The 14,508-nt window shown below is 42.2% G+C and overlaps 1 protein-coding gene across 5 annotated transcripts in view; it reads left to right on the plus strand.

The window, feature by feature from the left end:
• Positions 1-428: 428 nt before the first annotated feature.
• Positions 429-14,508, plus strand: part of dab1b (DAB adaptor protein 1b) — a 63,010-nt gene continuing 48,930 nt past the window's right edge. For 2 of the 5 annotated variants that reach the window (XM_015030902.1, XM_015030904.1), the window contains exon 1: positions 430-909. The gene's annotated coding sequence lies outside the window, so the exon portion shown is untranslated. Of the gene's footprint in view, positions 910-957; positions 1,760-7,941; positions 7,946-14,508 lie in introns of those variants that run through there. The other 3 variants (XM_015030906.1, XM_015030907.1, XM_015030905.1) reach the window with 3 other exon arrangements.

Here is a 14,508-nt window from a genome sequence, read left to right on the forward strand (position 1 = left end):
GGATGGCTGGTTAAAGGAGGGATGATCAATGACCCTGATGGATTGCTTTTTGGGAGGGTCTTCAGAAATGAGATGGATCTCTGCTCCTTAAAAACAGATTGTCCTCTGAAGGACAGCGTCTCTGAAGTTTGCGGAACAGCCTGTGAAACTGGAATATTATTCACTTTACTTCTTTGTTGTGCTGATAAGTGGCAACTGGTCCCTCCTCCTCTCCAGAATCCTTTTATTTTTCTGAAATCTTTAATCCCCTACGCCTCCATCCCCCATCCAACGAATGCCCCCCCCCCCTCATCCCTTTCTCTCTCTCTATATTATTCTCTGTGCATTTTAATTTTTTCCCGTCACCGGGGGCCCAGTTCTCCCCGCCTACTCTCCTCCTTTTTTTTTTTTTTTTAGCCTGAAAGTGGAAAAGCGGAGCCAAGAAATAGTTAATCTCTCGGGCTGCCGCTATGATTGGCCGCTGTATGCTGCGCTTCTGCCTCCTTGAATGAGAAACAGGGGTAACCAGGCAACTTCAGAGCTGGAGAGGAGAAGAAGAAGCAGAAGAAGAAGAAGAAGGCAAGAGGGGAAAAAGGAGGACAAGATAGAGGATTTCAGAGAGACGGGGAGAAATTCTGAGCATGCATAGAGGGAAAGTCATTGTGATTTCACCTTGTGCGTCCTGTAAAACGGAACTAAGACATGGATTTTCTTAGACTCTCTCTCTCTTTCCCCCCCCACACTCTCTGTCTCTCTCTTTCTCGCTCTCTCTCTCTCTTCCTCCTTCACCGTGGGGGGAGAAAATAGAGCGCACAAATGAAGTGTGTGTGTGTGGTGGGGGGACACACAGATGTGGATTAAAACGCATACATGGGACTCTTCAGTGAGGAGCATCCGCTGAGAGAGAGAGAGAGAGGGGGGGGGGGAAAGGTAAGTGGCGCCTTCGTTTGTGACTTTCTCCGTCGCCGGCGAGTCTTTGAAAAACTGTGGAGAGCTGGGTGAGGATGCTGAGCCGACACGTCGGGATGTATGCGCTGCTGGATGCCGCTGGCCGCTGATCGGGGCTCCTGCTGCTGCTGCTGGTGGTGCGGGGGGAGAGATGGGCTGCGGACCGGTCCGCTGTGGCTGACTGAGATGCATGCGGAGGAGAAATGAGACATTTGCGCTCGGAAATGCAGGTTGAAGACCGATGCGTGATTGCGCTGGGGCTGTATGTGGAGTCCTGTGAAGCGCCTGTCAAACAACCTGCTGTCCCGTATTGGACTGCGCAAACATCAGGGGCTGACATTTTTTTTTCCTGTTGGTATGATTGACGTACATGAGCCGAACAGCGCGCCCGGCCCTGTTGCTTCATTGCTCCAGGCGACAAGATTTCTTCTAATCATACAAGTATTAGAAAAAAAGGGGGGTTAGCCCCCTCCACTTCCTCCATGCAAACACACCTACACATCCCTTTGCTCCACAAATATTCAAATGAGGAGATATTCTGCTGCAACAGCAGGAAGTCATCTTCAAAGGCACTGCATGTTCACGCGCTCTGACGCTATAGGTGAATGGCTGAACGATGACGCAGAACCTTGGGAGATGCATTGATTTCAGTGCAGAAGAGGGTTGAGGATGGCGGGGGGCGCGGGAGGGGGACGCTGTGAGGACCTGTGGACGGGGAGCGCGTCTGTTCACCGATGCAGAAACGCAGAAATTGCGCATCTGTTAAAGCCGGTGGTGCACGAGTCTCTCTCCGACTCCCGCGAGCGCTTCTGAAAAGTTTCGGAGTGTGAAGGTAAAGATTCATCCTGTACAGCTGATAGCCCACCAAGGAGGGCCCAGGGGCGGGCAGTGGCCACCCCGTTAAATTTGTTGCCCCCTTTAGGCAGACAGTTTGATACGCTCAATATTTTTGTGCGTGAATTAAAAAAAAAAAAAGAGAGAGAGAGAATGGGCAAGAGTTGATGGGTTACAACTGCTAATTTAAAAAAAATTCTAATTAGCAGTTTTGTATTTAATTAATCAATATATTTGATACAGTATGCAAAGTTTTTTAATCTACACATTTTCATTTGACAACTGAATCAATGAATAGACATGTGTTGTAGTGGTAGACATACCTACTGTGCCTTTGGGAATCTGGATGCTGTGTGTTAGCTATAGCTAGCTTGTTGTAGCCAAGGGGATTAGAAGGATGTGGGCGACAGGCTAATGCTAGTTTTCATTCTCTTCCCACAAAAATTGTCTTAGCTCATGCAAATTGCAGTAGATTGGCAGAAACACCTGCACGCCAACGGATAGAAATGTATAAATGGTTGCATGAATGTTAGCCTGGTAAAAACCAGCCACTTGTTCAGCGCTATTTACTCCATTCAGAGGAGCTGGGCCTCGGCTATGGAGAAACAAACAATATGATCTGATTTTACCCAATCGCTAATGTTTGTCCGTGAGATACCGGAAATTGAATGCATTGTTAGCTTGCTGAACCGAACAGCTGTGTTTGCCAGCAATAAAATGTTTTGATTGTCATAATTGTACAATAATTTTGAACATTTAACATTCTCCAATATTTCTGCAACACAATATGCACATTGTCACCTTCCTAAAATAATGGCCTAAGTCAAAAAAAAAAAAAAAAAAAAAAAAAAAGATTGCTCAATTTTTATTGCCAAAATATTAGGGCAGCACTGATTGCCGTTTTCTTTCTGGCCGATCACCAATCTTTTAAAAAACCTGACCCGCCGATTCCGATTTTGGCCAATGCCAATTTTTTTTGTCTGAAATGTTGCTCAATAAAGTAAGAAAGTTGCTGAATTGGCAACAGCGGGGTCATATCTGTAAACGTGCAGGTATGACCTGGTGGGCTGGTCTGTCAGCCGGTCTCTCTCTTCAGAGAGAGTCTGCTCTCTGAAGAGAGAGCAGAAAAGGACAGTGGTTGATTTTTAAACCTTTGCTGAGGTAGATAAAATTGGTGGATGAGATCAGGTTCACCTGTAAAAATCAAAAATCAAAGTCAATCACCAATCTCTCAAATTTAAGGAAATTGGCACCAATAAATCAGTGCATCCCTAGAAAATATAGTTTTGGCTAAAAATGACTTGGGCCATTATTTTAGGAAGATTATCATATTTCTGAGAGTTTCGTCCTTTTTAGATGCATTTCTACCATAATAAATTTTTTGTATTATCATTTTTATCAGTCTATAAGTAAACTTTGGGATCTCATGGGATCTCCACCCTCTCAAGATTAAAGATGCACCAATCAGTCGGATGGAGATCAGAATTGATCTGTCTTTTCTTTATCAGCTCTGATTGCGGGTGAGCAAGTCAAATATATATATATATATATATATATATATATATATATATATATAGATATATAAATCCTAAAACTAAGAATTTCCACCATTTTGGCCTAGAAGCTCTTCAACCAACAGCATGTACTTTAATGAACTTTGTTTACTACAAATAAGATAAAAGTTAGAGACAGATGGTTTGATGCAAAGGAAGTTGATGACCATACTTCTCTTTTATATTAAAAAAACAAAACAGGAACTGGCATTAGTCACAAAAAAACTTTATCAAAATGACTCTACTTACAGATTGAATGTTTTAGCATCTATCTTCTCTGTTTCTTCTTGTTTGTAACTTTGGAAATCCCAACCAGCATGCGATCAAGAGCCAACATTACCAGTTCAACTGCAAAGTTCATTACCAAGCCATATGTCTCCCACAATGCCCGTGTTTTATGCTCGAGTGCCTGCGTAACAGCAGGCCCACATAAGATAGTCTGGGCCACGTCAGTATAGTAACAGTATAGTGAAAGTGTTAAGCGTAGTAACAGCTTGCAGCCTTGGAGCCAGGATGTGGTCCAATAATGCTGCTGTGTAATGTATGCAGGATTCGTTGAAATGAAGTCATGCTGAAACGATGTCGTAGATTAGTTGGAAGGGAGCAAAGGTTGGCATGCCAAAGTTCGCGGCCGCTTTAGCCGGTCAGCCGAACCCCCCCACCCCTCACCCCCCACCTCCTATAATCTCCTTACTTAGGGTGTTTTGCAATGGATCCTAATCTGTGCTCGCCGGCTCAGTTCTAAGATGTATGGATACACACACTCGCACTCCAATCTACACACACCACGCAATTTTCAGTTGTCATCCCAAGACAGTTCTTCACAGGCCAGTGTGAGAGGCAGGGCTTAAGATGGAGCTCAACAAAACACTAGAGAGCATTAACTTCTCCAGTAAGAGCTTTTTTGTTGGGCCTCCCTCTGGAATCAAGACACTTAATTTAGCTCATGGCAGCAAATGCAACTCAGGGGAAATATATCTTATCCAATTAGGATTGTCTTTTTTTTTCTTTTTTTTTCCACCCCGTTTTGCAGTTGCTGTGAATTACTAAAAGTGGGTTTTCCCTTTTTTATATGTCTGAGCATATTCTGGAACAATATTTTAAATTCGACATGACATTGTTTCTTGACTTTGAAATAGCTGGAGGCCTGGTCTTCTATCACCGTATACTCATTTCTTTCTCTCTCTCTCTCTCACATCAGACAAGTTTATATCTGCATGAACTCCCTCTAGTTTACTCAAGATTGGCTGGGATGGAAATGGATTTTGTGGGAATTGCCTAAATGCTACATACCTTTGATTTTATGTATAAGACCATAACGATATGAAGTTGTTTTTACTAAATATGTCACATTGCAATGCATTATTGCAATGAAAATATTTGCAATGTCACATTGCAGAAGACTGGTTGGATGCAGTATTTGGTGAGCTACTGTATTTGGAAAAAAAGCTCTGGAGTAATACTTAGCCTACTGAATGGATTTTCTTTCCAGTCCTGGGATCACATAGAATGATTAAACTCATGGAAAGTGGCAGGGAGTTCCTGGTGATGGAAAAGCAAAAGAAAAATAGAGGTATTTTTTGTAAATAGCTGCGTGGCCATTACAAGTGTGTGGAAAATTAGTTGATTTTTCACTAATGTAAAAAAAAAATTAAATTTCGTGGTTGCGGTGTTTCCATTAAATAAGAAGCGCGATTAAAATCACACGTGAATACATTTCTTCATGTGATAAGTTGCATCATCACCTTCCTACCACTTCCTGTCATCTTCTTCGTCTTTTCCGGCAGTAGTAACATCCAGTTGTTGATCATGTGATTTGTGTCGTGTGAAAAAAGTGTTTCGATTGCAGTTTTGTGAAATAAACTCATTTCAATAGTGCCATAAATACACCTCATCCTCACGCCTAAAAACCTTTCATCAAAATTTTTAGTTTTTTTTTCCATTAAGCAAATATTTGTATTTGTATACAAATTTATATTATATTGTATTTCCACCTTGGTCAGTGGAAATTTTCTTCCATGTTGTTTAAAGTTAAGAGGCTTTTTTTACAGCATCTGAAAGCATAGCATAATCTGACCTTTGGGTAAATTTAAGGGAAGTCAGATCCTGGGAAGACTGAAAACTGCCTTACATGTTCCCATAGGTGAATAATCTTTGTCACAGCTGAATGATTGGCTGTTAATTGTTTTTAAGTGTGACCTTATGACCTTTTGCCAATTTATTTTCAGCAGAAAACCTTCCTGCTCTAAGATCGTTGGTGTTTTCTCCACCTTGTCGCGGTGTTTAACAGGCACCTGTACTCTGTGGAGCCACAAACTATCACAACAGCTGGTTGTTATGGAGGTTGTCACGCCTACTGATGATCACATTATCCCGAGCTTTGGTAATCACCACCTGGCTCCTGCAGCGGGAAAGTTGTGCTCCGTTTACAATTTTTGGCATGTGTCACTTGAGATTAGGTTCAATTTTGAAAATGTGCTTTTTGCTTTGGAAAAGACTAGAAAGTATTCATCAATCTCTCATGTACACGTGCTTAGATTCAAATGGTTAGCTTATTTTTGCCAGGACTGTACAAGCAGTTTTAATGGACGGGCAACATCATTTGTCATCCATTGTCTGAAGGGTCATGGCGGGTCTCCAGCGGTCATTGGGCAAGAGGTGGGGTACAACCTGGACAGGTCACCAGTACATACATAATGAGTTCTTGGTTATTATTTTGCCAGTTGTTAAGTAATATGTGACCCTTGGCGGATGAAGGTCAGAGGCTACGATGGGGAATTGCTCAGGTAGAGGTGCATAAAGGGGGTGAATGACCTTTATGGGGTCATGACGACTAAACGAGATGGTTTCTACAAGATGAGATGTTGGAATTATATAAGCGGCATTCAATTTTCACTTTGATGTAAAATAAATAACATCATAAAGTCTTAAAGTAACATCTGAAGGAACAAGTTGAACCTCTAATTGGATAAATATCTCTACTAAATGTAGAGGACTTTTAATTTGAAGTCTGTTAAAGGTACACCTACCAAACTGATTAGCTTCTTTGCCTGTTCTCATTGTGTTGGATTTAAGACCAGAACAACAGGTACAACATGTCTACAGAAGTCTAGACTGAGATGTGTGTTGGATTAGTTTCTCGTAAACAAGCTTTCTAAGAACTTAGACTCACAGCGGGACCAAGGTTGAATTGGCAGCCATTTGCAGAGAGCTCATCGATATGGTTGTCTTTTTTCCCACAATGCTTCTGTTTTAGACCATGTTTATGTTTGAAAGTAACCTTTAGTCGGCCTTGCGCTGATTGAAGCAGCAACCTGATTGAAAATGAACTTTTCCCACTCAAGATGTTGTGTTCAGCACTGATTGGAGTCATATCTATAAATACCTGCAGCCACCTACCAAACGCCAGAAGTTAGCAGGAGTTGATGTTTTCTTACCTTAGTGAAAACTATTTAAGCTTGAAATTTATACCTCATTTCATGCTTAAATAAAAAGATCTTCTAGATTTTCTGAAGATTCTTACACATTTTAATGAGTAGACAATAAATCCCCCACTTAAATGTCAAACTTAATATTGGACCTCCTAAGTTTAGCTCATTCAAACAACAAAAACTTAAATGCTCATATCTATTGGATACTGCGCTATTGGGTACTAGCCCAATGGTATCTGCTAAAAGTCAAAAATTACAATAATTAAGGCTGCCAGCGCTAGCATTAGGATTAGCTATGATTTCATCAGCCTGTTCTACATTTAGCAGACAAAAAAGCAACAGTGTCTTGTGGATATTTAGCATTCAAATAGTGCTATGTTACAAAAATAAGAACATATTGCTTAGCTTTTTTCTTAAATAGCTAAAGTTAGCTAAAAAGAAATACCCACGCTCCTACTGTGCTAGCTGTTAGCCATCCAATATTGAGAATTTGTCTGCGTTTCTTCAATTTCACTGCAAAATGACCTTTTTACTAATAAAGACAAGAAAATATGATCGGGTTCACAAAAAGAATGTTGTTAAAGAACACATAAGAATCAAATTTATACAAAAACTGTAGGTAAATGAGGCAAGAATCATTCAGTCAAGGTTTGAGTGAAATATTTGTAGGCCGTTTCTCAAACTAACGTGGTTCTAAATATGAAAATGCTCCTTAAACCTTCTGTTTTAAATATAAATGTTTAATAAATCCATAATCCCAGATTTTAAGTTAACAGACTTAAAATAGCCCTTAAGTTTTTTTAGTGCTGTGACAAATTTTGTAATGTTAGTGGCTGTCAAATTAACAGTGCTGGCATATCATTCACATCTTGTCATTTTTACCATTTCGTCTGGGTTCATCTGCCAGATAAATGATTTCATAAACTAGCTTTGCCAACTGTTAAATTTCAAAATCAGAGTCTCAAACATACATACAACATGTCAACCGTAAAACACTCACCTTCATATTCATAGAATTACAACTTAGACTAACAGAGGTGACAGAGTACCTCATGACTTTTTCCATGCTCCCTTTTTAAACCAACAAGAAGGAATGCAAGGTATCAAACTTAATATTGGAACATGGTTAAATAAACAGTTTTTTTTCCAAAACAAAAACATCCCATTAGAAACATAATTTCAGAATAAAATTGGAGAAAGGTTGACTATTTACTTCTCCCACACAATACAGGACATTACCCTGTCTGTCTTCCCTCTGTTCATAATGAGGCTGTAAATTGCAACTCCATTTGTGTTTTGTGTCGTATTAAATACAAATTTACACAATGCCTCGCCGGTATCCAATCACGCAACTAATACGAGGTTTGCAGTCCTTCACCTTTATCGCAGTTATTCTGCACTACCCATTGAAATAACAATAATAGAGTTGATATCGCCTGAATAATCAAAAGAAATTTGCCAGTAATTGCTTATAATCAGTGTCTTTTTTTTCTTTCTTTTGTCACATTTTAGTTGGATGTAATCAGGTCAACATAGAAATATATTTAAAATACGCAAACAGCTCGGTGAGCTCGGCTGTTTTTGCACCTCTGCGTTACATATTTCAGTGACCCCGTTGAGTCGATGAATGCGCCTCGACCCCGACACCATACGTTGTGTTATTGGAGTCAAATGGGGCAATGAATTGCCAGCCCATTGCACAATTGCCTCCACTGTGCACTCCCTGTGCGGTGGTGTGTAACATCTGGAGAGGGAGCGAAGTGTTCGGCGTGAAGCCGGGGGTGTCCGACCCGTCCTCGTCCTAGTCAACCACTGCCCCTCGCCCCCGTCCCCCATCGCCTCACTTCCAGCGAAGCGGGCATCTTCAATGCATCAATGACACCAGCCATCACAAGGGGCATGTAGCACGCCAAACCAATGATTCATTAGGACTCAATTAGCTGGCAGGCACGGGGCGACCTGCCATATGCCTGAAGGTTCGACAACTGTCTGCACCCCTCTCCACCCTCCCCTCCACCTTCAGCTGCGCCCTCAACCGTCTTTGGCGCCACCGTCGACGCAAGACGGTCAGAGTCGTCTACGCGAACGTCTCTTGAAACAGTTCGGCGGTTGAGATTTCAGCGCTTTCCCGTCCCCGGCCGTGCGGTTTCTGAGCTGGAAATGAGTCACATTGACCTTCAGCTCAACTCATGGTGCGCCAGTTGGCACCAAATGAAATACTCATTCATCTAGTGAAGTAAGAGACTGTGGAGCTGCAGATACTGTAAATCTTAAGAAGTAAAGAAAGGCTCCGCTCTGTATTGACTTTGCTTCCTTTGCCAAGAGGCGCCTTGGGCTGCCGACAAGATCTATCCGCCCTCAAATCTAATTTCTCCTCTTATCTATGCCAAGGTAAAGGACCCCCCCCCCCAAACACACACACACACACACACATCCTAATGCGAGCGCCCACCACCCAAAAAAAAAAGGCCCCCACGTGCCTATATTAATGAAATTAGACCAGAGTGGAAAGCCGCCCTTAGGCTGACTGACACAATGAGCTTCAGCCCAGATATGTGATACAATATGAGATGATGTGGCATGTGCACACACGCAGTCATATTATTTCTGTCGACGGGTTTGAGCTCTCATGTCACAGGGTTACGTTGATGATTGACGCTTTCAGGGAAACATCGCGTTTATTTACGGACAGCGTTTTACATTACCTGTCTTGAAAGGTAAAAGCGGCGGGCTGTCCACCTCACCTCACCCACCCAGTCTGAAGAGTTTAACCTCTGAGCTCATTATGAAATGAAATCGCAGCCATAAATATCACACAATACATAGGCAATGAGGTTTTATGGATTTAAAAATTTATGATTAATTAAACTAAACAGCTGAGCTCTACATTAGAGAGTAAATCAGAGCCATTGGAATGTAATATGAAAACCTTTTATGCAGTATTTCCAGGTATCAGGCAGTGAAAATGGCATGTCTTGTATTTTTCGGGGGATTTCATTAAGGGATAAAACAAATCACCCCTTTTAGAGTTACTGAGATACTTGAACTGGATCTCAGTCATGGCTGATTCAAATGACTGGAATCAACTTGTGATACTCGTTTCTTCAGCTGTTTGTGATTTTACATCTCATGCATTGCCAGCAAGCTGTAGCGCTGCCGACCTGCTTCCATGCGCACAGCTTGTAAAACTGCAAGATAGTGAGACAAATCAGAGTTTCCCTGATCAACCTTTTATAATGATTAGGAGAGTGAAAAGAGAGACTGTATTGGCTGCTGGAGTTTCCTAGACTTTCCATTCTCAGATATCCTGGCACAGGTTTTGTTCTACTGGAGAGCGGCATTGAAGTAGCTCAAACATTCGCTCTTTAAAGGGGGTTATAATATGAAAGCCACATTATGTTATAATTCTCTTCCCTCAACAGAAACATGCTTGAATTCTTACTTTGACTCTTGTATGTTTGAGGAATGGCCACCATTCAGGGCTGCCTAAATGCTTGTGCCGCTTATTCCCTCATATTCCCATACCTGAAGCTCCTCCCACAGAGAAACCCACACAGCTCCTCCAGACTAGCGGCAGCAGCAGTTAGCAAACACCTGGTGAACCTGTGCCTCTGCTGAACTTGTCATGTGCGTTGGTTTTTAGTCCAGTTATACTAGAATGGAAGGAAATAGCATCATGGAGGAGCATCATTATGATGACGTGTTGAAGGACGACTGTCGGAAAGAACAGGAGCTTCTTAAAGAGACAGAGGCCAATTTCAAGGCATCAAACTGCAAAATCAGAATTGCTTTAAGTCATGTTTGAAATATGCAGCATTTTTATAACTACTGAAAGTAACATTGTCCTATAAAAGCCACTTTGTGCCTGGAAAATACATATTACCCATCTTTAATTGTACTGTGTTTAAAAAAAGTGCTACATTTAGGAAGCAGGAGAACAACTTTTTGTCTACATATTTATCATAACCTTGTATGCCATCTGCCAAAATATCAACAAGTCATTCAAAAACTGTGGCAGGCTAACATGCTAGCATTAGTGCAGAACTTTCCCCAAACGCCAGTCTGTACATATTTCAAGAGTAATAATAACTTTGTGAATGCACACCTATGACTTTCTGATTCTTTGCCTTGCAGCTCGGCCACAGATAAATGTTACTGATTAATTTTTCTACTTCTACCATTAGGTAAGAAAAAAAATCTGAATTAGCATAATTTTTTTTATAACCTGACCCTGGAACATTAAAACTTGTTTAATTTATTTGATAAAAAGAACATGATTAACTTTTTTTTTTTTTTTTTTTTGAGAGAAAATTTTAACAACAATCTAACATTGGACTATGGCAAAGCAAAAAAATAAAAAATAAATTAAAAAATTCCTACTCAACCCAGTTTGATTTCAGGTTAGAGTTGGAGGCACAGTTTCCTCCAAACTGAATTGGAAATTTGTGCTTTCCTTCAAAAATGTGGATGAGTTTGTTTTTTATAAGTTGTTTTTAAACTTGCATCTAAAAGAGTGACAGGTTTGTGTTTGTCCTTTATGAGGCCTCAGTTTGACTTTAGACACTCAAATAAGTGCACAGAGAAGCATATTTGCTGTCAATCAGTGTTATTTTTTTTGCTAAAATAACTCACATAAATTAGCTTATCGGTTGCTAATTCGCCTTCCACCGTTTTTGTTTTCCCACGCAGCACTGAGCGCTCCCTCCTTCTAGAACTTTCGGGGTAAAGCTATTTGTTTGAGGCCGAGGCTTTCAAAACGACGACTTCTGTGTGCCGCGAAACATCTTCTCGCGTCTTCTCAAATTAAAGCAGAACCTCTCCGAGCCGCCAGCAACCGGCGAGCCCCGTCACGAGAGAAGAAAATCAACTTAAGCCGAGAGTCGCTCTGCCCCAGTTGTAGACATGTGCGCCGACCCGACTGCGCTCCTCCAGCGTTTTCACCGCATTACACAGAAACGCTCCGTTCGCGTGACCCAATTTGCAGCCTCTCCTCCTCATTCATCTGCTATCACAGATGCGCGGCAGGAGACCCGGCGAGCGGCGGAGCATTCATCACCTCTGAGCGGTGAGGTCCTTCGCTTCCATCCTGTCGGCCTGCTCCACGAGCCGAACCTCCGCGGACGGGAAGGGCGGGAGGGAGCTCCATCTGCGGCTCGGGGTGAGAGAGGCAGGGATGTGTTTGAGGACCCATTTGTGGTTATGTTTTATGAAATATGTAATCAAATATGAGCTTGGCAGCATTTTTCTTCCGCTGACAGTCAATTTAAATATTGTATCTGCCACATCTGCCTGCTGCAGAGCTTCTTCAGTACCCTGGAGGTAATTGAGATGTTCATTTCGGCTTGTGGAGCTATCGCCGTCCTTATGGGGTTTGAATTCCACAAAAAAAAAGTTTTTTTCCCCCCTTCCCCTCTTTTAACAGAAGCAATATGTTTCCACTCACTTTTATGCATTTTAATAATCAAGATTATTAAATTATAACAAACATCCATTGAACGGCGTGTTATTTGTTCATCAATAACACGCCGTTCCAAAGGGAGCCCATTTTAAGATTTAACCATGAAGGAAATTATTTGGTTTGGATTTATGTTTTGAATTTACCTCATTTATATATATATATATATATATATATGTATATATATATATATATAAAGTTAAAGCTAACTTTAACTTAGCTTTAAACACATCCACAGAACCGGGCTTCCTGATGTCTTGGTCCATTTATTTACTGATCCGTTTGCAGGAACAGCACCAGAATGTTTGCTTTTAAGCAGCGCATCAAGTTGAGACACGGCACATGCGCAGATCATAAATCGAATGGAAGGAAAAGTAATCCCTGGGCAAAGGGTGGATTATCTTGCTCTGATACCCCGGGGGCAAAGATTTCTCCTTCTCGCTCTGCCAAAGGATGGGGCCCCGGGGCCTTCTTTCACAAGCCAGCTTTGTTCATCAATAACACGCCGTTCCAAAGGGAGCCCATCTTAAGATTTAACCATGAAGGAAATGATTTGGTTTGGATTTATGTTTTGAATTTACCTAATTTTTATTAAAAAAAACCTAGCTAAACTAGTTTTTGATTTTTAAAAAAAATTAAACTAGATGTGATTCATTCTATCGGGATTTCATGTGATTGGAAACAGAGTATCTAAAGTGTATTCTGCAAAGAGCTTGGAAGTCTGATGGAAAACAAACAGCTTCACGTTGACCTGGGGCACACCGGGGTCAGGTATGAAGAAGTTGAAAGAAGGCAAAAGTACTGGAATAACGGGAAGCTGTGAACGTCTCACGGGACACAGGTATGGTAAATGACTCGTACCTGTACAGCACTTTAAGTCCAGAGGACTTCAAAGCACTTCACACTACACTTCGTCATGAACACATTCACACACTGATGGTGGCAAGCTACTGTGACTCATGACCCGGTGAAGACAGGTCATAGGTCAGGCAAAGTAGGTGAAGTGTCTTGACCAAGGACACAACAATGGAGACAGACGGAGCAGGATTCAAACCAGCAACCCACCGATTAGGGGATGAATTCCCACTACCATCGTCCCAGTTCAGTTCAACTAGTCAAGCTTGAGACGATAAATCAAAGCACCGGCCAACATGGTAACTCTGGAGGAATTGCAGAGATCCTACTTTGGTGGCAGTGGTGGTAGGAGTTTGTGTTGGTTTGAACCCCACTCTGTCCATCTCTGTCTTTGGGCAAGATAAGTCACTGCCTTGACGAGTAGTGGTGCGTGGCAGACTCACTTTTGTCAGATTGCCCCAGGGCAGTTGTGGCTACAGCCCAGTAGTTTGCACACCATCGGTGTGTGAATGGGTGAATGGCTGAATGCAGTGTGAAGCATCTTGGGGTCTTCTGGAGTAGATAAAAGGCTGGACATTTACCATTTAGGTAGGCGAATCAGTCAGCAGGACAACTGTTAGTCATACATCCCATCTTCACGTAAGGCTAGGAAGAATTAAAGCTATTGCCAAAACAAAGCCATAAAAACTTCTATGCGCAGTTTGCAACACAGCAGACATGTGAAACAAAGAGCTCTGGAGTCTAAAATTTCACTTTTTGTCTCTTTTTGTCTCTTTTTGTCTGGGTTATGTCTGTTACATAAAGTCTCAATAACATACCCTGAAGTTTGCGGTTGCTCCCAATGTAGCTTAACAGGCCTAAAGCTCTTGTATCTGTTCCGGTTCGGGCCTTTGCTCGCTTTCTAATTACCCCGGTTTGTGTCTTCGCACCAGCAGGGAAGAGCTGCTGTATTTTTGATGCGGAGCCGCGTCGAACAACAAGCATCTGGCACAGCGGCGGCAAGCGGTCAGCATGACGTCTTCTGACGAGACCCTTCAGATCACTTTTCATCAGAGCGTCGCAGTCGGAGGCTGCCCCCGATGCTTTGCTTTAATCAGCCGTCAAGTGTCATATTCAGAGGGCCTCACTCAGGGAGGGGGGAGGCTTTCATCCAGCCTCCGCTCTGGGTTTATACAAAAATAAGTGAAAACAGAGGGAGCGGCATCACGGCGAGGCGGCGCGAGCTGCGCCAGACCCTGACCTTCCGACGCCATTGTAATGAGAAGGAGGCGAGTGTATCACTTATCATTAGCGGCATGATTAGGTGCCAATGGGCTGTGCCTGCCGCGGTTTGAACCCTCCGCTCCGCGACAATCCCAGGAGTGCGATAACATATGAGATGACAACAGTTTCACACCCAGATTCACACCTCCCGCGGTTCCATACGTCGCACCAGCCTAATCACTCATGTGAG

The sequence above is a fragment of the Poecilia latipinna genome, unplaced genomic scaffold (assembly GCF_001443285.1).
Source record: "Poecilia latipinna isolate Pla-1442-1.1 unplaced genomic scaffold, P_latipinna-1.0 Scaffold195, whole genome shotgun sequence".
NCBI classification, from domain to species: domain Eukaryota; kingdom Metazoa; phylum Chordata; class Actinopteri; order Cyprinodontiformes; family Poeciliidae; genus Poecilia; species Poecilia latipinna.